We start from the raw sequence: 20,616 nt of genomic DNA, 5'->3' as shown, positions 1-20,616 counted from the left end.
TCACCTTTACGCATGCGTCTGCGCGCCACAAATGCAGCAGTAGTTGCAGAGGACGCGGAATTCGACAGAGGACGCTCCTGTGACGGCCGCCAATGCGCATGGGTTTCCGCACCAATTTTTACTATAGAACCGACAGCATGAACTAGCACTTTAATCCGTCTCCCGTCCCCCACGAGGATACGTATAACCTTATCCCTGTCCCATATCTCCTCCTTTTCCTTAAACACGTCCACATCCTCTACACCAACCGCCACTTCGGTGCCCCTCACCCCTGCTGTCTTCATTCTTGTCCACTCCCGGCCCGCTGCCGCACCACTACCGATGTTCCCCCCCCCCCCCCTCTCTCTCTCCATCTCCACACCCTCCACTCACTCTCCCAGAAGAACTTCCAACGTTTCCCCGCCCCAGATACTCAATAATCACAATTAAAACAATTGGACGACAATGGTATTGAAGATATGAATACTCAGACTTTATAGACGTAGAATTTGACACATACATAACATGTGAACAAGATCTAGAAAAAGATGGGTTTCGACTTCTAGATGTAGATAATCGGACAATTCCACCCATAAATACAGAAGTGCGAGTATTAACAAATAAGTTAATATTTATAATTAAAAAATTAAATAAAAATAATCAACTTTACAAAATTAAATTTTTTTCTTCGCCACAATATATATCCTTCCTTGCAACTCTGACCCTCCTCTTCCCCTCCCCTCCTTTCTTGGGCTCCCTCTCCTTGCCCTCCTTCCTCTGCTGTTTCCTCCCTCTTCTCTACTGCCCTCCTCACTTCTCCTTTGCAGTCCTTGCACTCTATCCCCATCTCCTGGCCCTTGGCGTGCTACCGACTCCACCCCTTCCCCCCCTTCTTGCACCATCTCCTCAGTCCACACCCCCGCCCCCATCTCTCTTTCCATTCTCTGTCCTCTCCGACCTCCACCCCATTCAGATTTTAGTGCAATTACTTTGATGTGTTTTGATGCTTGCCGTGTATGTAACATTAGAGCAGTGTGTTTTCAAATTGTTCAAATGGCTCTAAGCACTATGGGACTTAACATCTGAGGTCATCAGTCCCCTAGACTTAGAACTACTTAAACCTAACTAACCTAAGGACATCACGCACATCCATGCCAAAGGCAGGATTCGAACCTGCGTCCGTAGCAGGGTGCTTTCACTGTCATTGTCCCACACTGTGAATGCCGTTTTTAATTGTGCTATTCTTTCCGCCAGTGTTTATGTGCTAAGTCTTTATCGAGTGCCACTTTAACTGTATGTAGATTTTATATAAAAATACCTCATTCAAGTACCCCTTTTTGTCTATTTTAACTCCATTTGCTTCCCCCTTCTTGTGTGTACATTTCATCTTTTATCCCCGTATTACATATATTTAATTTTCTCCTGTGGTATTTTATTTAATCTTTCGGCTGAAGAGCAGCAAATCATGCAGCTGCCAGCAGGGGGAAAAAATTAGTACACTCATGCTCATAAATTAAGGATAATTGCAGAATGTGGTACCACACAACGTGGTACTACACATAACTGGCGATAATAGCACAGGCACATAGGGAACACACACGACACAAATCTGTAAGTCCACGGTATTGGTGATAAGTTGAGAAAACCTCCCGAAATACATGTGCTACAAAACGCTACTGTTTCCTGCGCATGTACCCCGACATCAAAATGGGATATGATCGCCATGCACACGTACAAAGGCCGCACAATGGGTTGGCATACTCTGGATCAGGTGGTCGAGCAGCTGCTGGGCTGTAGCCTCCCATTCTTGCACCAGTGCCTGTTGGAGTGCCTGAAGTGTCCTACGGGTTTGAAGACATGCAGCAATACGTCGACTGAGAGCATCCCAGAAGTGCTCGATGGGGTTTAGGTCTGGAGAACAGACAGGCCACTCCATTCGCCTGATATTTTCTGCTTCAAGGTACTCCTCCAAGATGGCAGCTCGGTGGGGCCGCGCATTATCATCCATCAGGAGAAAGGTGGGACCTGCTGCAACCATGAAAAGGCGGATATACTGGTGCAAAATGACGTCCTCATAGACCTGATCTGTTACAGTTCCTCTGTCAAATACATGCAGGAGTGTACATGCACCAATCATAATCCCACCCCACACCATCAAACCACAACCTCCATACAGGTCCCTTTCAAGGACATTAAGGTGTTGGTATCTGGTTCCTGGTTCAAGCCAGATGAAAACCCAGGAAGAATCACTGTTCAGACTATAACTGGACTCGTCCATGAACATAACCTGGGACCACTGTTCCAATGACCATGTCCTGTGTTCTTGACACCAGGCTCTACGGGCTCTCCTGTGACCAGGGGTCAGTGGAATGCACCTTGCAGGTCTCCAGGTGAATAAACGATGTCTGTTCAGTCGTTTGTAGACTGTGTATCTGGAGACAACTGTTCAAGTGGGTGTGGTAAGGTCCCGAGCAAGGCTACCTGCAGTATTCTGTGGCCGTCTGCAGGCACTGATGGTGAGATACCGGTCTTCTTGTGGTGTTGTACACTATGGACGTCCCGTACTGTAGCGCCTGGACACATTTCCTGTGTGCTGGAATCGTTGCCATAATCTTGAGATCACACTTTGTGGCACACGGAGGGCCTGTGCTATGACCTGCCGTGTTTAACCAGCCTCCAGTTGCCCTAGTATTCTACTCCTCATAACGTCATCAATGCATCAATGTGTGTTCTTTGAGCCATTTTCAACACACAGTCACCATTAGCACGTCTGAACACGTCTGCAAACTTACTCGTTGCACTGTACTCTGACATGCACCAACACACATCAGTGTGGGATCCGTACCAGATCGGGTTGACGGAGGAGATAGAGAAGATCCAAAGAAGAGCGGCGCGTTTCGTCACAGGGTTATTTGGTAACCATGATAGCGTTACGGAGATGTTTAACAAACTCAAGTGGCATACTCTGCAAGAGAGGCGCTCTGCATCGCGGTGTAGCTTGCTCGCCAGGTTTCGAGAGGGTGCGTTTCTGGATGAGGTATCGAATATATTGCTTCCCCCTACTTATACCTCCCGAGGAGATCACGAATGTAAAATTAGAGAGATTAGAGCGCGCACAGAGGCTTTCAGACAGTCGTTCTTCCCGCGAACCATACGCGACTGGAACAGGAAAGGGAGATAATGACAGTGGCACGTAAAGTGCCCACCGCCACACACCGTTGGGTGGCTTGCGGAGTATAAATGTAGATGTAGATGTAGAACACACCTCTGCATATGTGGACTGTTGCCAGCGCCACCGTGCGACGACCGCAGCTCAAATACACTGCATGGTCATACCCTGAGGTCGTCGTCGCTGTCGCCATAGTCGTCGCCGCCGCCTTCGCTGTCACCGTCTGCCGCCATAGTCGACGCCACCCCCTTCGCTGTCGCCGTCTGGCTGCTCATCGCTTTCGTTTCCTACCTCAGCGACACCCATTACCAGTAGGCTCATCTCTATTTAAACATGGACACCCTAGCCACCACCATTACCTACACATCTCCTTCCCCTGCCCCCACCATCACTTCCTCCTCCAGCCACCAGTTCCTCCTCTGGCCCTCTACTTACGCCCAGCCTCCCCTCATTACTGTTTCCTCCTCTTCCATCTTCTTCCAAATATTGTATCCCCTCATATATCAGTCCACTCCTACTCCCACTCACGGTCCTGCTACCTGTCCTCGAGAGTGTGTACCCCTCCCCAGTCACCCTACAACCCCAGAACCACATTCATCTGCCTGGGTCATAGCCTGCTGGGCCACAGTAGTCACACCATACCACTCACAGACACCACCTCAGGTTGGCACCTGCACTCCCTAAGCGAGGCTTGCCTCCCATCACCATCTACTCTAACCTGTCCCTCACCCTTCTTCCCAGGCTGCCTTCACCAAAAGAAACCCTAAGCAACCTAGTATTGACCCCATTTCTGCCACCTCCACCAAAAAACTACTGCCCACTATCACCATTTCTGACCCCCACAAAGAAACCACCTCTATTCCAGCACCCCAACCCCCAATCGTGCAGACCTTCATCATATCTCTCCCCAACCCCGACACCACTTCCTCCCTCTTACCCAGTGTGGTTTCTGACCTTCCTTCTCCACTAACAACCAACTCCTTGACCTCATCCTTCTCCTCTCCCTCCAGCGTAACTCCCATCACTCTGTTATTTTTGTTTCCCTCTACCTACAGAATGCCTATGACCTTATATAGCACTCCGGGTTCCTTTTAGGCTGCATACCTACGCACTTCTTACCAACTTCACCCATCTCATTGCCTCCTTTCTCTCCCACCATCCTTTCTTTGTCACCATCCATAATACATATTTCCATACCTTCTCCCCTACTGAAGGTAAGCCCCAGCGCTCCCTCCTTCCTTTCTCGCCTCCTATCTCCTGCTCATCACTGGTAAGCCCAAACCACCCCCCTACTGTACATGTCCTTCATTGTGCTAATAACACCGCCTTCCTTGCTGTCTATCCTACCCTTCAACGGTCCCAGCGCTCCCTCCAAAGACACCTAGATCAGTTTACTGCTTGGTGCAACCAGTGGCTCCTTCGAATCAATCCTTCCGAAACCCAGGCAATCATAATAGGACATACCACACCCTCCTTCTAAATCCATGATTTTCATGTCACATCTATGACTGTTCCTATCCAACTCCCTCCCACCTTGAAATACCTTGGCCTCGCCCTTGACTGTCACCTCAACCAGACTCACCATCTCCTTACTGTCCATTGCAACGCCCACAATGGACTCTGCCTCCTGAAACTCCTGTCCAGCTGGACATGGGGATTGCATCCTTCCAGGTCCTTCATACCTACAGATCGTTGATCTGTTCCATCTTCTGCTTTGCTGGCGTCACCCAGATCTCCATCCCTCATACATTCTAAAAATGCCCTTCAAATCCTTGAATGCCATTCACACTGCCACGCCTTTTGTATCTGTCTCCCATCATCCACCAAAAGGCTCCTTTATGACATCACATACACACATCTCCTCCTTTTCCTTGAATATATCCATATGCTCCATATCGTCCGAACAAGGTGGTCCCCCTCACCCCCTGGTGTCTCATTTCCTCTCCACTCCCTGCCTGATACTGCACATCTAACAATGTGTCCCCCCTCTCTCCATCTCCACACCCTTCACTTCCTCTGCCAAAAAAAACTTCTAGCATCTCCTCATCCAGGTTGATGTGCTTCAGCCCAATATTCATCCTTCCTTCCAACTCTGATCCTCCTCTTCCCCTCCCCTCCTCCCTAGGGCACCCTCTTCTTTTTCTTTCCTTTCCCACTCCCTCTGCTGTTTCCTCCTTCTTACCCATGGACCTTCTCACTTTTCCTTTCCCAGTCCTTGCATTCCTTCCTGGGCTGCTCCCAACCCTCCCCCTCCCGTCTCCTGCCCCTTGGTGTGCTGCTACTGGCTCCCCCCTCCCACTCCTTCCTGCCCCCACCCCTCTACCGACCACCCTCCTCTCTTCCCTCTCTCCTTCCTCTCTCCCCTTCCTTGGCAGGCTCTCCCCATTTTAATCCACTTACTATCTGTTGGGTATAGGTGCTTGCCGTGTATGTCACATAATTGCAGTGTTTGTCCAGTGTCTTTGTCCCATGTGGCTTGCATACTGTGAACACTGCTTTAATTATGCTCTTTGTGCTGTCAGTATTTATGTGCTGTGTCTTCAACGAGTGCTATTTTAATTATATGTGGATTTTATGGGAACGTACCTCGTCTACCTACCCTCTTTTTTTTATATTTTAACTCTAATTGATTCACCCCCACTTATGTGTAAACTTCGTTCTTTATCCTCATTTTATGTATGTACCATTCTCCTGTGATATTTTTTGTAGTGTCTTGGCTGAAGAGCGGCAAATTGAGCCACTGCCCAAAAGGGCATAAAATAAAGAAATAAAGAAATAACAATAAAGGAAAAAAACCAACAGTTTCCATCCAGGAGGTTGGTTACTCTCAGTATTTATTCGCCAACTGAAAGCTCTCAGTGGCCATACTCTGCATCATCTTTCTTGCTGACTCTGCTGCCACCAATGCCGCTGCCTTGTCTGCCGCCCATCAGTCACCACTTCGTGGTCTGTTACTGGCTGCCCATCATCACTGTCTCCATTGCCCTCGCTGTCGCCATGGCCATCACCTTCATCATCGCTGTCGCCATCTCCACACTCATCATTTTCGTTTCCTACCTCAACGAAACCCATTGCCGGTAGTTTCATCTCTTTTTAAACAAGAACACCCCAACTACCACCATTACCTACACCTCTCATTCTGCTGCCCCCACCATCACTTCATGGAGTTCCTCCTCCAGGCCCCCTCCTTATGCTCACCCTCTCCTCATTTCTGTTTCCCCCCCCCCTTCAATCTTCTCCTCCATATTGTATCCCCACATATATCAATCCACACCTGCTCCCACTCCCGCCTCTGCCAACCATCCTTAAGAGTTTGCCCCCTCCCTAGTTGCCCTACAACCTCAGCCCCTACTTCATCTGCCTCGGTCGTATCTTGCTGGGCTACAGAAGCCACCTCAGACAACTCAATCATACCACCTCATGTTGACACTTCTGCACCCTAAGAAGGGCCTGCCTCATGTCACCTTCCACTCCAATCCACTCCTCACTCTTCCTCTCTGACCACCTTCACCAAAAAAAAACCCTAAACGACTTAGTGTCGACCCTGCTCCTGCCCTCTTCAAAAAATACTGCCACCCACCCCCATTCCTTCTGATCTGCCATACATACCACCCCTATTCCCACATTTCAACCTCTGCCATGCACACCTTTGTCCTCTCCTGCCCCAATCCCAAGTTCCTTGATGCCCATACCCTCCTTAGAAATCTGTAAATACTTCCCCAATGCCCCCATTTCTGACCTCAGTCCCCACAATGACTGCCCTTATCAAATCCCCCAATCCCTCCACACTAATGTGCTCAAAAAGATCTCCTGTATCATCTTTGAACCCAAGTCACCCTTCCACACTTCCTTACTTTGTCCTCTCCCCACAAGCCCCAACGCCATCGCCATCTGCCAACCCTCACCACTGTGATCATGAACACCAACTCCATGATCATGGAGGCAGGTGTTGGTGGAACCGAACGCCCACCCTGCTCTCAAAATCCATTACATCTGCCACATCTACAATGGCTCTGGACACACCTTCCTCATGGAATCCCCTTCCTCCACCCACCTACTCTTACAGGGAACCCTTATTTATAACTGCCACCACCCTGTTGACCCTTCCTGTTCCCCACCTGAGTCCTACCTGTGCCAAAAGTGCCCTGTTTATACCAATCACCATACCTCCACCTGTAAAATTCCTCTCGCCTGCCCACAGTGCAAAGCCTCTCATTTCCTCAAACAGTCTCCCAACATTGTCTCCCACCTTACATGTTATGAGACCCACCTGAACTATGCCTCTAAATCTAAGGCAAAACCCCCTCCCACCAAGCCAGAGCTCAACATTCCCATTTGTTCCATTGATCAGTCCCTCATTCTCAACAAATCCCACCCCCTGCTCCCCACAACCGAAGCCATGAACTGGTTACTTACAGTCATACTTCAAAACATCCACCCCTTTCAATGCCAGCACACCCTCCAATGCCACCCCTTTCGTTTATCACCTGAACACCTACACCACCTACTCCCACAACCAAGCTCTCTTCATCTTTACTCACCTCGACACTCTGTCTAAGCCTCCCTCGACCCCCTCTTTCAACTTCCATTTTCTCCATCCTGACGTGATGTCAGTGTCACCTCATTTATTAAAACTTCCGCTCCTTCCTTGTCAGCAAGCCTCTATTCATCCATACCCTGTCCCAGTCACAGATTGACACCTTCATCCTTAATGATATCTTCCTCCAGCCTCACCACATTGTCCACACCTCTTCCTATGTCCTTCACCATACCAATAATCCTGGCCCATTAGTGCAAGGTAGGTTCAATATTGGCCACATTAAGCATATCCCTGTCTAATCACAACTCCTACTCAATCACCTTGCCAAATATCTCATCCTCGCCATCTTTTTCCGTACCCTCACTGTCACATGTGCCACCAATTATGTCCATCCTGCTGCTCCCATCTCCTATGTATTCCTCTCCCATATTGTCCACACCTTCTCCACCTGCATGATTGCTGCTATCCTCTGATGGTGGTATCAGTTCCTTTACACCCTCCAAGGTGACCCTGTCCTTCTCCCCCCCAAAAGCAACACCACCCCTTTGTTGTCCTCTCTTCCCCCAACCTTCTTGGGCATATCATCGCGAAAGTACCAGATCCCATTGGCAGTGACCACCTTCCAGTCCTTCTCACCACTTCTTTTTGCTCCTAGCCCTCCCACGGCCCTACCCCTCTTTTCCACTTTCGCCCTTCCCAATATCATTCACAACTACTGGCACACCAGCTGGATGCCTTCCAGGAATCCATTGACATCTAGGTCAGACGCCACCATCTCCCCTTCCACCATCCTGATGACATCATTCACACCTCATCCTTCCTCCAGAAGGCCATCTCTGATGCTGTGGGGGCCCACATTCCCAACATTCTGCCCCAACCATCCTGCCCTTCCTCCACTGGCCATACTCCTTCTCCATGAATCCCAATGGCTCTACCACTCCTCCTCCACACTCATGACCGGGACACACTCCGCCCCCATTGGCAATTACAAAGACAGGTTCAAAACCTTCTGACAGCAAAGAAATGCTGAGACTAGCGCCATACATGAAGCGACTCAATGCTGCCCTCCCTTTCAACTCCTCCAAGTACTGGTCGATCTTCCAACACCTTAGTGGTAGCCATCCTGCTCCACTTTACCCTCTCTTCCATGACAACTGCCCCTTCCCCGACAACCTGAGAAAGGCTAACCATTTTGCTTCCCCCCTCTCTGTAGTCTTCTCCATACCCAATGACCCTCACATTTGATTATTCCCTCTTCCCCAAAGTCCTTGAGTGCTCTGATACCACTGTGCTGCCACTTGCTCCAAGCTTCCAGAGTTTTGACCATGTACCATCCTCAGAACTGATCACTCCTATCACAGCACACAATATTAAACTCATCCTCTACTCCAAACACAACACTGCCCCTTGTCATGATCACTCACCTACTGCCATCTCAAGGAATGCTCTCTCGCCTTCCTTGATGCCCTTCCCACCCGCTACAACACCATCCTCTCCATTAGCTTTTACCCTGACCTGTGGAAGACCTCTTGCAGCCTGTTGTTCCTTAAAGCCAACAAACCCCCTTCTGAAACCTCATCCTATCACGCGATATGCCTCACCACTATGATCAGTAAAGTCTTCAAGTCCATCCTCTCCCACCATATCCATCACCAATGCAACACCACTTCCTTCCTCTTACCCAGTGCAGTTTCTGGCCTCCCTTTTCCACTGACGACCAGCCCCTCAATCTTACTGATCTCCTCCCCCCCCCCCCCAACTTAACTCCTGTCGCTCTGCTATTTTTGTTTCCCTCAAACTCCAGAATTCCTATTATGCGTATGTCATCCTGGTCTCCTTTTCAAGCTCTATTCATAAGCCCTTCCTATCAACTTTATCCGCCTCATTGTCTCCTTTCTCTCCCTCTGTCCTTCCCATGTCATCATCCATAATACCAATTCCCGTATCTTCTACTCTACCACTTGTGTACCCATCCTTACTCTTCTTCTTATCTCCTGTGCACCACTGATATGCCCAAACAACCCCCACCCATCCGTCTCCTTCAATATGCTGATGACACTGCTCTGCTTGTTCTCTGTCCTACCCATCGGCAGTCAAGCACTCCCTCCAAACCCACCTAGACCAGTACATCACATGGTGTAATCAGTGGCTGTTTCAGATCAATCCTTCAAAAACCCAGGCAATCATAACAGGACATACCTCCCCCTCCTTCTGGCTCCGTGGTTTCTACCTCACCATCTATGACTGTCCCATCCAACTTACTCCCACCTTGAAATATCTTGGCCTTACCCTTGACTATCACCTCACTTGGACTCACAATATCCTTATCATCCAATATAAAGCCCACAATAGACTCCACCGCCTGAAACTCATGTCATGGAAATTGCATCCTTCCATCATCCTCCATACCTACAAATCTTTGATCTGTCCCATGCTCTGCTATGCCAATGCCACCTGATCTCTGCCCTCATAAATTCTATAAAGCCCTCCAAATCCTTGAACGCCATGTGCTCACTTTCAGTATCCATCTCCCATCCCCCATGAAGATCTTCTATGACTTCATCCCTTAGCCACATCTCCTTGAACACATCTGTATCCTCGATACCTACTACTGCCTTGATACCCCTCACCCTCTGGTGTCTTCTTTCCTCTCCACTCCCTGCATGCTGCAGTGTCTCTACTGATGTGTCCCACCCTCTCTGCATCTCCACACATTCTATATCCTCTACTGAAGAAACTTTCAGTGTCTCCCCATCCCGGATGATTTGCTTCAATCAATATTTATCATTCCTTCCAACTCTGACCCTCCTCTTCCTCTAGAGCTCCCTTTCATTTCTCTCCACCTCTGCTGTTCCCCTCTCCCAAAACCCTGTCCTTCTCGCTTCTCCTTTCCCATCCCTGTACTCCTTCCTGAGTTGCTCCCTTCCCCACCCTCCACATCTCATGTCCCTTGGTGTGCTACTGGCACTGCCTCCCTTCCGCCCCTTCAAGCTTCCTGTCCTCTACCAGGCCCCCTTCTCTCCCTCCTCTTTCCCTTCTCTTTGGCGTCCTCTCCCTTGCCACATCCTTTTAACTTTAATCCAGTTTTGGTGCTCACCATGTGTGTTGTACAAGTGTCGTCATCCCATGTGGCTTTCACACTCTGAAAGTAATTTTATTTGTGCTCTCTGTGCCACCAGCGTTAATGTCCTGTGTTCTTGCCGGGTGTCATTTTATCTATATGTGTATTTTATATAAACGTACCTTGACAAACTACTACTTTTTTATCTTTAACTCCCACTGTTTCCCGTTCTCTTGTGTGAGCTGCATCTTTTAACCCCAGTATTTTATGTATTTAATGTTTCTCCTGTGATATTTCATAGAGTCTCTTGGCTGAATAATGGCAAACTGTGCCGCTGTCAGTCCACCCCTGCCCACACGGGGTAGAGGTATGAAATAACAATACAGAAAAAAACTAGCAGTCTCCAGTGGTAGACACTCATCTGAAGATGACTGGACGGTCGCCAGCCGAAATATTGTGGCAAGAAGTCAACATGATCCGGCTTCAATCCCGAAACCTCATAGAATAATTATTTGTCTGTTTTTGGAAGGGACACTTATTTCCAGAAGTAGTACTGATTTCTTAAGAAATTGTGGAAGTAAATGCTTTTCATGTTAGTGCCCTGATTAAGGCAATAATTTCGTGAGTGTCATACAATTTATAGGTTTTAACCTTTCTGGTGATATGTTGTGCCATAATTAGAAGATTATTTGTCTTGGTTCTTGTTCGTTTTATGAAACAATACTGTGTGGCTTCAAATTTTTTCCTTGTTGTCTAGTCTGGATTAGTTAACAATTTTAGTTAGCCCTTTCTGTTTTCTTATCAGTCAGTTGCTCTTGTTAATTGCTGGCATTTGTTATTTATGTACTAAAGACACATGTGTATTTTTATCAGATGGTGAATGTTGTTAGAGAGAAAACCCCTGAGGTCCACTCCTTCCATTTGTGTCTTTTCCCGGAAGTCCTAAGGGCAGCTAGGCCCATATCACCTATTGTAAGGTTCTCATATGTTTTTCAGCTACTGTAAAAAACTCAACTTCATTGTACTGGGGCAAAGATAAATAAGTGCATGGCATGAGTAGTGAATAAGATACTTAACTCCGTCTTTAGTTTTATCTGTGGTTGAGTTAATCAGTCAGTTGTGTAGTGCTCAGGCATTCTTATTCGAAGCTTAGTAGCGATCAGATGAGTTTTTAGAGAGTTAGACCTGTTTTCTGTGCATCTAGGAGAACCTATCTGGAATACTTTATTGTGGAGATGAAAATTCATTGATAATACTTTCTTATTCTTTATACTGATGGAGAAGATTTTGGAGGAATTTGAAGTTAACAAAGTCATGTGGAAGAATAAAGTGTTTGTTTAAATGGGTCAAATGGCTCTGAGCACTATGGGACTTAACTTCTGAGGTCATCAGTCCCCTAGAACTTAGAACTACTTAAACCTAACTAACCTAAAGAAATCACACACATCCATGCCCGAGGCAGGATTCGAACCTGCGACCATAGCAGTCGCGTGGTTACAGACTGTAGAGCCCAGAACCACTCGGCCACCCAGGCCGGCGAAGTGTTCGTGACAACTGTTGATTTAAGGAAACCTTTGTCCTTCAGATAACTGATTACATTCACGATTAGTATCAATTTCATCTCTTTGTTTTTCATTGAATGTCAAACAACTCAGTTGGTTGAAATGTACGAATTTCTTTGTAATGAGGGAATTTTGTAATTGTTAGATTCTTCTTAAGTTGTGCAGCCTTTTTGTCAATAATCAGAGGCTGATTTCTCAAAAACGATTTTCGTTAAAGTAAAACCCACCTTCATGATTCATAGTAAAGTTTTAAATATTTGTCGTTCTACAGAACTAAGCTCCTCCTTGCAAAAAAAAAATAGCATCTGAAAAGTACATATAAAGTTTACCCAATAAATGCCAGGCAGCATGGCAAATTATAAATCAAGATCTCACTCCCAAACACACTCAAGTGCCTTTGATGGATCCTGAGGTACTAAATAACTTTTTTATTAATTCAGTTAAGGAAGTAACAAAAAATATTAAAGAAACAAGTTCTTCCACAACGCAACTGCTGGCTACCCCTCTATCCAATGAACATGTATTTCACTGGAATCGTATCACACCCACTGACATTTTAAAAGTTGTTGCCAAATTTTCAAATTCAAAAAGTATGGATTGCTACTGGTTGCCCAATTACATTATTTTAAAAAGAAACAATAAACTTAATATGCTCACCATTTGTCAGTATTTTCAATGAATGCTTAGAATTTGGAGTTTTTCCTAATACACTCAAGATATCTAAAGTCATCTCAGTTTATAAAAAGGGGAATAAAAAACTGCCTGAAAACTACTGACCAATTTGAATTGTGCCTATATTGTCAAAAATATATGAGGCACTAATGCAGAACCAGCTAAATACCTACTTTGAAGATCATGGCTTACATTGTAACTTTCAGTTTGGATTTCGCAAGGAAAAAAAACCAATTGCTACGGTTTTAGAAATCACTCATCGAACATTATCTGCTATTGAAAACAAAAACAAAGTATCGCTCGTATTATGCAAGGCATTTGATTGCATTCCTGTTGACATCCTACTAAAGAAACTATGTGTTGCAAGAGAACACTTTAGCCATCATTACTTCTTACTTAAACAACAGGAAACAACTCGTTTCAGTCAGGAATATGCATTCTTCCTTGTTCGAGATAAACACAGGTGTTCCCTAAGGATCTATCTTCGGACCCTTCTTTTACATTGTTGCAATCAATGACCTGCCTTAGAACATACCACATCCTGTCATATGTTATGCAGATGATACTGCACTGTTTACCTCTCATCAGAACATCTCTGAACTCGATCACATAACAAAAGAATCAATTGACATAGATTTGGAGTGTAATTTAATGTAATCCCAATAAAACACAACAGCTCATACTAGGCATGACAAAGGTTATAGAAACTAAATCAGTAAAACTTCTAGGTATTCACATTGACTCCAATCTTAATTGGCAAGAACATATCAACCATGCCTACAACAAGATATCTCGGATATCATACCTCTGTTTGAAACAAAGAGAATTTGTAAGCATGGATTACCTTTCGATGACATACTTCGGACTTTTTCAATCGCATATATCATATGGCCTTATTATATGGGGACATTCTCCCCATGTCGATAACATTTTGAAAATACAAGAGAAAGTTTTGTGTTTAATTTGTAAGAACAGTCATTTGGAACATTGTTTTCAAATGAAAATCAGGATGGCTGGACATGGATTTGAACTGCCGTCCTCCAGAATGCGAGTCCAGTGTGATAACGACTGCGCTACATCGCTAGGTGGCTGTTTTTCCCACTGTTTGTTTTTATGTGATCATTCCGCTTAAGGTCGCTCCGAATGGTTACTGCCAGATATTTTACATAGTTACCTATTCCAGCAATTTGTCATCAACTGTGTAATTCCACAGTAGTGGATTGTTCTCCCATGTATACGCAATATGTTACAATTAGTTAAGTTCATTGTCAAATGCTAGTCCCTACACCATTCATCAATCCTCTGCATCTCTTCCTACATGTTGCTGCTACCTCCCTACAGACTACTGCATCATCTGCAAACAGCTTCATGGAGCTTCCGACGTTTTCTGTTAGATTGTTTATATAAATTGTAAATAGCAGCGGTCCTGTCACACTCTCATAGGGTACTCCTCAAATTGATTTTACATTTGTCGATTTATTTTGTTTCGTTAAGAATGACGTGTTGTGATCTACCTGCAAACAAGTGTAGAATCCATCACAAACCTATCTGATACTCGGTAAGCTCGTATTTCATTTCAGTATACGACATTGCAGAACTATATTAAATGCCTTCCTGATGTCCAGGTACACGGCAACAACATGGTTCCCGATGTTCACTGCGCTGCGAAGCTCACGGAGGAAAGCTGTGAGCTGACTTTCTCAAGATCTCTATTTGCGGAATCCGTGTCGACTTCTGTAGAGGAGATTTTCATTACTCAAAAACGTCATAATGCGTGAGCATAAAACATATTCCACAATTCTACAACAAACTTACGTCACCGATATAAGCCTGTCTTACGTCCATCTGTCCTACGTCCCTTTCTGGAAATGGAAATGACCTGTGCTTATTTCCAGTCGCTAGGTACCCTTCGTTCCTCCAGCGATCTACGATAAAATGCTGTTAGAAGGGGAACAAAATTTTTGCATATCTATTGTAGTTGTCGTTCCATTCCGCATTCGCTTATCACATTGTCTGCCATTCTGTCGTTCGTGTTATGGCTGAAAGGGGAACACTATTTACCATGATATGCCATAAGAAGTGGCCGATTCCATTATTTCAGCCTCCTCTCAGTCATCTTCCGTTTCGGTGTCAGTACAGTGACTAAGTGACTGAACAGATTATTTGATCCACTTATTGATTTTACATAAGACCAAAACTTCTTGAATCAATCAGGGTACAAACTCCGTGCAATACTTCTCTTGTATTATTCTGACAGGATACGTCAGCAGGTACCATATTTATTCCCAAGCTATTGTGATGGTCTTAGATGGTCAATTGCAGAATTAGACCTCTCACGTTGTGAACATTTCCTCGTGTGATGCCATTTGACAGCCGACCAAAAGTGTCGTTGTCATCAGTTGATGTTCGCCCGTCTTTGAAATGCTTGTATCGCTCGTAAGTCTGACCCAAAGCGTTGTGTCAAAACCTCACTTCAACAATTGGTGCACTTCTGCAGAATTTTGCCACTTTTAAAGCGAGACATTGTACAGACAGGCTGCTCTATCAGGTCAGTCATTGCAAAAACCGCCGACTCGCCGAAACACGACAATAGAAATATTCTCATCAACAACTAATCAAGCTGTTCGGCTCGTAGCCTCTTGCCTCACCGATTCAAGAAGATATTTTTTATCTTGCTACCATCTCATGAGGACATGGCTGGCAACAGTAGGTCAAGTCCCTTCTCAGCCAGGTTCAAGAAGAATGTATTGGGAGACACCTAGCGATATGCCCGTGTTCTCGTCACCATTTGCGCGCAAAACTGAAATTTAAGGAAATGTTGGATACCACTTCGCAGATGGAAGACTGAACGCAAAATCATTTCTCTTCAGTTGAACAGACAATTTTGTTCTTTATTGTTCTTTTACCCTGGTGTGCAAAACTTAGACGAAAATAATTCTAACTTGATGTGTTACTGTTACTGGACTCCTCGCCTTCCTTTTTGCCCCCTTCTCTCTCCCACGTCTCCCACTTCCGTCCCCGTCCCCAGGCTTCCAACCACTCCTCTCTCCCTTCCCCCTACTCTCCCTTCTTTCTCCCACTGGCTCCAGCCCTCTCCTTCCTGCTCTCCTACCTCTGCCTTCCACCTGGAGGTAGCGCCCCCCCTCCCCCCTTCATCAGTGTGTTTGTGAGTGCTTCGCTGATGATCGTCACCAGTGTTTTTGTGCGTCAGTGTTTCTCCGCTGTGTGCTACAGTGTTTTCATCGATGTTATCCTACATTCACAACTCCAACTGAATATCTTCATCTATTCTACTGGTGACACCCTTTGTGTACTGTGCCTTCCGTCATATGACTTCTAATATATCGTGTAATGTTCATCCTGTTTTACCATGCTTTTTATGTTTCTATGTCTATATGTTGTATCTATTGGCCAAAGAGTGGCTTATGTGGGCCGCTGCTGGCAGGCACTATCTGGGGCATGAAATAACAATAAAGGAAAAAAAAAACAGTATAGTACAGACGGTTCTTTCTTTCTTTGTCTGAGACTTCTCCCGCAGTTATGCAGGGTCGACTATCGTTAATCGGATGTGGCATGGTAAGTTTAAGGGGTGACGGGATGCCCTTCCTGCCACCACCCCATAACCCCCCCCCAGGAAATAATTAGTGTACTCCAGCTGTCTGTGTCTATTGTAAGCCATGGAATAGAGCAAATGTGTTGCAAATGTCTGTGAGTCGTGTAACTGAGGCGGAACGTGGGGACCGCACGGTATTCACCTAGGGCGATGTGGAAAACTGCCTAAAATCCACATCCAGGCTGGCCAGCACACCGGCCCTACGTCGTTAATCCGCCAGGCGGATTCAATCCGCGGCTGGCGCGCCTACCCGAGTCCAGCAAGCAGCGCGTTAGCGCTCTTGGCTACCTTGGTGGGTAGTATAGTACAGACGGTAACTGAAAGAAATACGCAATGTGACGAACAGGAATGACACTTTTCTTCAAAGATAGTAATTACACTGCAGTCACCACGATTTATGATGGTACCCTCGACATTATAAAAGGAGGAACACAGTTTTCAACAGGGTGTGTGGTCACCACAGACAGCAGGACACGCTCTGCAACATGTTCCCACGCCTGCAATAATGTTGGTAATAGGCTCTTGTGGTAAATCAGTCCCTTACTCCACTAACGCGGTTGTTAACTGCTGGATGGTAGTTAGTGCATATGGATGTGCTGCAGTACAACCTCCCCAACGCTTCACACATGTACTCGATGGCATGGCAAGTCAGGGAATGGGCAGGCCAGTCCATCGGCCAAATATGCTCTCGTACCAACAGCTCCTCCACACACGCTGCTCTAAGCGGTCGCAATTGTAATCCATAAAAATGAAGTCAGGGCCGAATGCATCCCTGAAAAGACGCGCATGAGGAAGGAGTACAATGTCACAATTACGTTGACATGTGAGTATAACTTGTTCAAATATTCGGAAGTCAGTACCCCATGTAACATAAAATACACTCCTGGAAATTGAAATAAGAACACCGTGAATTCATTGTCCCAGGAAGGGGAAACTTTATTGACACATTCCTGGGGTCAGATACATCACATGATCACACTTACAGAACCACAGGCACATAGACACAGGCAACAGAGCATGCACAATGTCAGCACTAGTACAGTGTATATCCACCTTTCGCAGCAATGCAGGCTGCTATTCTCCCATGGAGACGATCGTAGAGATGCTGTGGAACTGCTTGCCATGCCATTTCCACCTGGCGCCTCAGTTGGACCAGCGTTCGTGCTGGACGTGCAGACCGCGTGAGACGACGCTTCATCCAGTCCCAAACATGCTCAATGGAGGACAGATCCGGAGATCTTGCTGGCCAGGGTAGTTGACTTACACCTTCTAGAGCACGTTGGGTGGCACGGGATACATGCGGACGTGCATTGTCCTGTTGGAACAGCAAGTTCCCTTGCCGGTCTAGGAATGGTAGAACGATGGGTTCATGACGGTTTGGATGTACCGTGCACTATTCAGTGTCCCCTCGACGATCACCAGTGGTGTACGGCCAGTGTAGGAGATCGCTCCCCACACCATGATGCCGGGTGTTGGCCCTGTGTGCCTCGGTCGTATGCAGTCCTGATTGTGGCGCTCACCTGCACGGCGCCAAACACGCATACGACCATCATTGGCACCAAGGCAGAAGCGACTCTCATCGCTGAAGACGACACGTCTCCATTCGTCCCTCCATTCATGCCTATCGCGACACCACTGGAGGCGGGCTGCACGATGTTGGGGCGTGAGCGGAAGACGGCCTAACGGTGTGCGGGACCGTAGCCCAGCTTCATGGAGACGGTTGCGAATGGTCCTCGCCGATACCCCAGGAGCAACAGTGTCCCTAATTTGCTGGGAAGTGGCGGTGCGGTTCCCTACGGCACTGCGTAGGATCCTACGGTCTTGGCGTGCATCCGTGCGTCGCTGCGGTCCGGTCCCAGGTCGACGGGCACGTGCACCTTCCGCCGACCACTGGCGACAACATCGATGTACTGTGGAGACCCCACGCCCCACGTGGTGAGCAATTCGGCGGTACGTCCACCCGGCCTCCCGCATGCCCACTATACGCCCTCGCTCAAAGTCCGTCAACTGCACATACGGTTCACGTCCACGCTGTCGCGGCATGCTACCAGTGTTAAAGACTGCGATGGAGCTCCGTATGCCACGGCAAACTGGCTGACACTGACGGCGGCGGTGCACAAATGCTGCGCAGCTAGCGCCATTCGACGGCCAACACCGCGGTTCCTGGTGTGTCCGCTGTGCCGTGCGTGTGATCATTGCTTGTACAGCCCTCTCGCAGTGTCCGGAGCAAGTATGGTGGGTCTGACACACCGGTGTCAATGTGTTCTTTTTTCCATTTCCAGGAGTGTACATACATATAACGCACCACAACACCTGGATCACCAAAACGATCATGTTCGACAATGTTCCTGGGTGCATCACGCGTCTCCACCTCGCCATATGAGGATACGTCTATAATCACTACCTATGCCCAGAATCAGTACTCACACTATTCACGCTGCATCTGCTCTCACCTGAGGAGAACAGGTGACCCCACTCCTTGTTGGTCCACGCACTAATGAGACCACCCCTACGCAGTCTTGTGGAGTTCGAGATTGCACCCCATTCAGTCCTGTTAACTTTGGTTGTAACTGCGCCTGCTGCCTGTTCCACAATATACCAGACGTCTGCTTATGTAGTTGACCATGGTCGATCACCTCCTCTCCTTCGTGCAGTAGTGCCTATCGTTCAGAATTTTTTCCATGCACGTGAAAGAATGCTGTGAACAATACCAAACTCCTGGACTACACCTGTCACACTTTGTCCTTCTTCCAGTTTCCAAATAATTCTTCCCCTTGCGAAGTCATCCAAATGTTGTTTCGAGCCATGTCATAATGAAGACACACATTTGTCATTTCCTTCAACTGCCTCGTCTTGCCGGGTCTGGCGCTATAGTTGTCCAGGTTTATGTGCACGACTGCAGGACTCTGACAACATGCTCACTCACTTTCATTCATTTACACCGTGCAGTTAATATGTTATGGTACTTTATCTATCTTGCACTTGAGTTTTGCTGCCCAGTGAATTTATGACAGTTTTCCGAGCAGTGTGATAGGTAATATTTTCCACAGAATGACAGCAACCGTTTGGATTTCTGAATGGTTGACTCTTACAGACATTTCATCATTGACACTCTTTCCCGCTAGGGCGTTCCAGACAGCTTAAAAAACAACATTTTAGGATCTCACATTTTAGTTACATTCTCTGAGCGACTGAAGTACGCTTCGGTAAATGAACATGTATTACTGTAGAGAACTCGTAGATGATCTATGTCATTTGCATGCACCAGTACATTATTATCCTAAACTTACACGATGAAGTTTTTATTGATACATAAATATACAACAAATTTACACCTGTTGAAATAAAATATAAATTGTGCTAATGTTTACCGATGTATAAGGCCTAAACTCTAAAAGTACAGTATCGGGTACACATATGTTTCCATTTATACCATTTTCTTTGCCTCAGTTTAAAATTCATCTAATTCATAACCACTGAGTGCTAACACAGTTTTAATATGTTTCTTTTGATTTGTATATTCTGTTGTTGACAGTTTTTGTTTCGTTTTCCTGTTCTGTTCAGATTAAGTAGCACAAACGTGTATACAAGACTATTCCCAGTGTTCGTTTCTTCTCGAATATTTTCTAAATTATAATTAACACAGATTTCTGATTTATATATATATTTTTATATATATATATATATATATATATATATATATATATATATATATATATATAGAGAGAGAGAGAGAGAGAGAGAGAGAGAGAGAGAGAGAGAGAGAGAGAGAGAGAGAGAGAGAGAGCGAGAGAGAGAGAGAGAGAAAGAGAGAGAGAGAGAGAGAGAATCTCTAATATAATCCACTGAACAACACGAAGATGAGAGTGTCAGCTCTCGAAACGCATGGTGAAAGAAAGTGAAAGTGACCGACACAAATAATTTGTTTCAATTAATGTTCTTTAGATTTGTTGGATTGAAAACTGCATGAATGTTGTGCTTGGTGCTTACGTTCAACGGACAGAGCGTTCCTGTGTGCCA

This window comes from Schistocerca cancellata, chromosome 8 (assembly GCF_023864275.1).
Source record: "Schistocerca cancellata isolate TAMUIC-IGC-003103 chromosome 8, iqSchCanc2.1, whole genome shotgun sequence".
Taxonomy (NCBI): domain Eukaryota; kingdom Metazoa; phylum Arthropoda; class Insecta; order Orthoptera; family Acrididae; genus Schistocerca; species Schistocerca cancellata.
Note: the sequence above shows the minus strand (reverse complement) of the source record.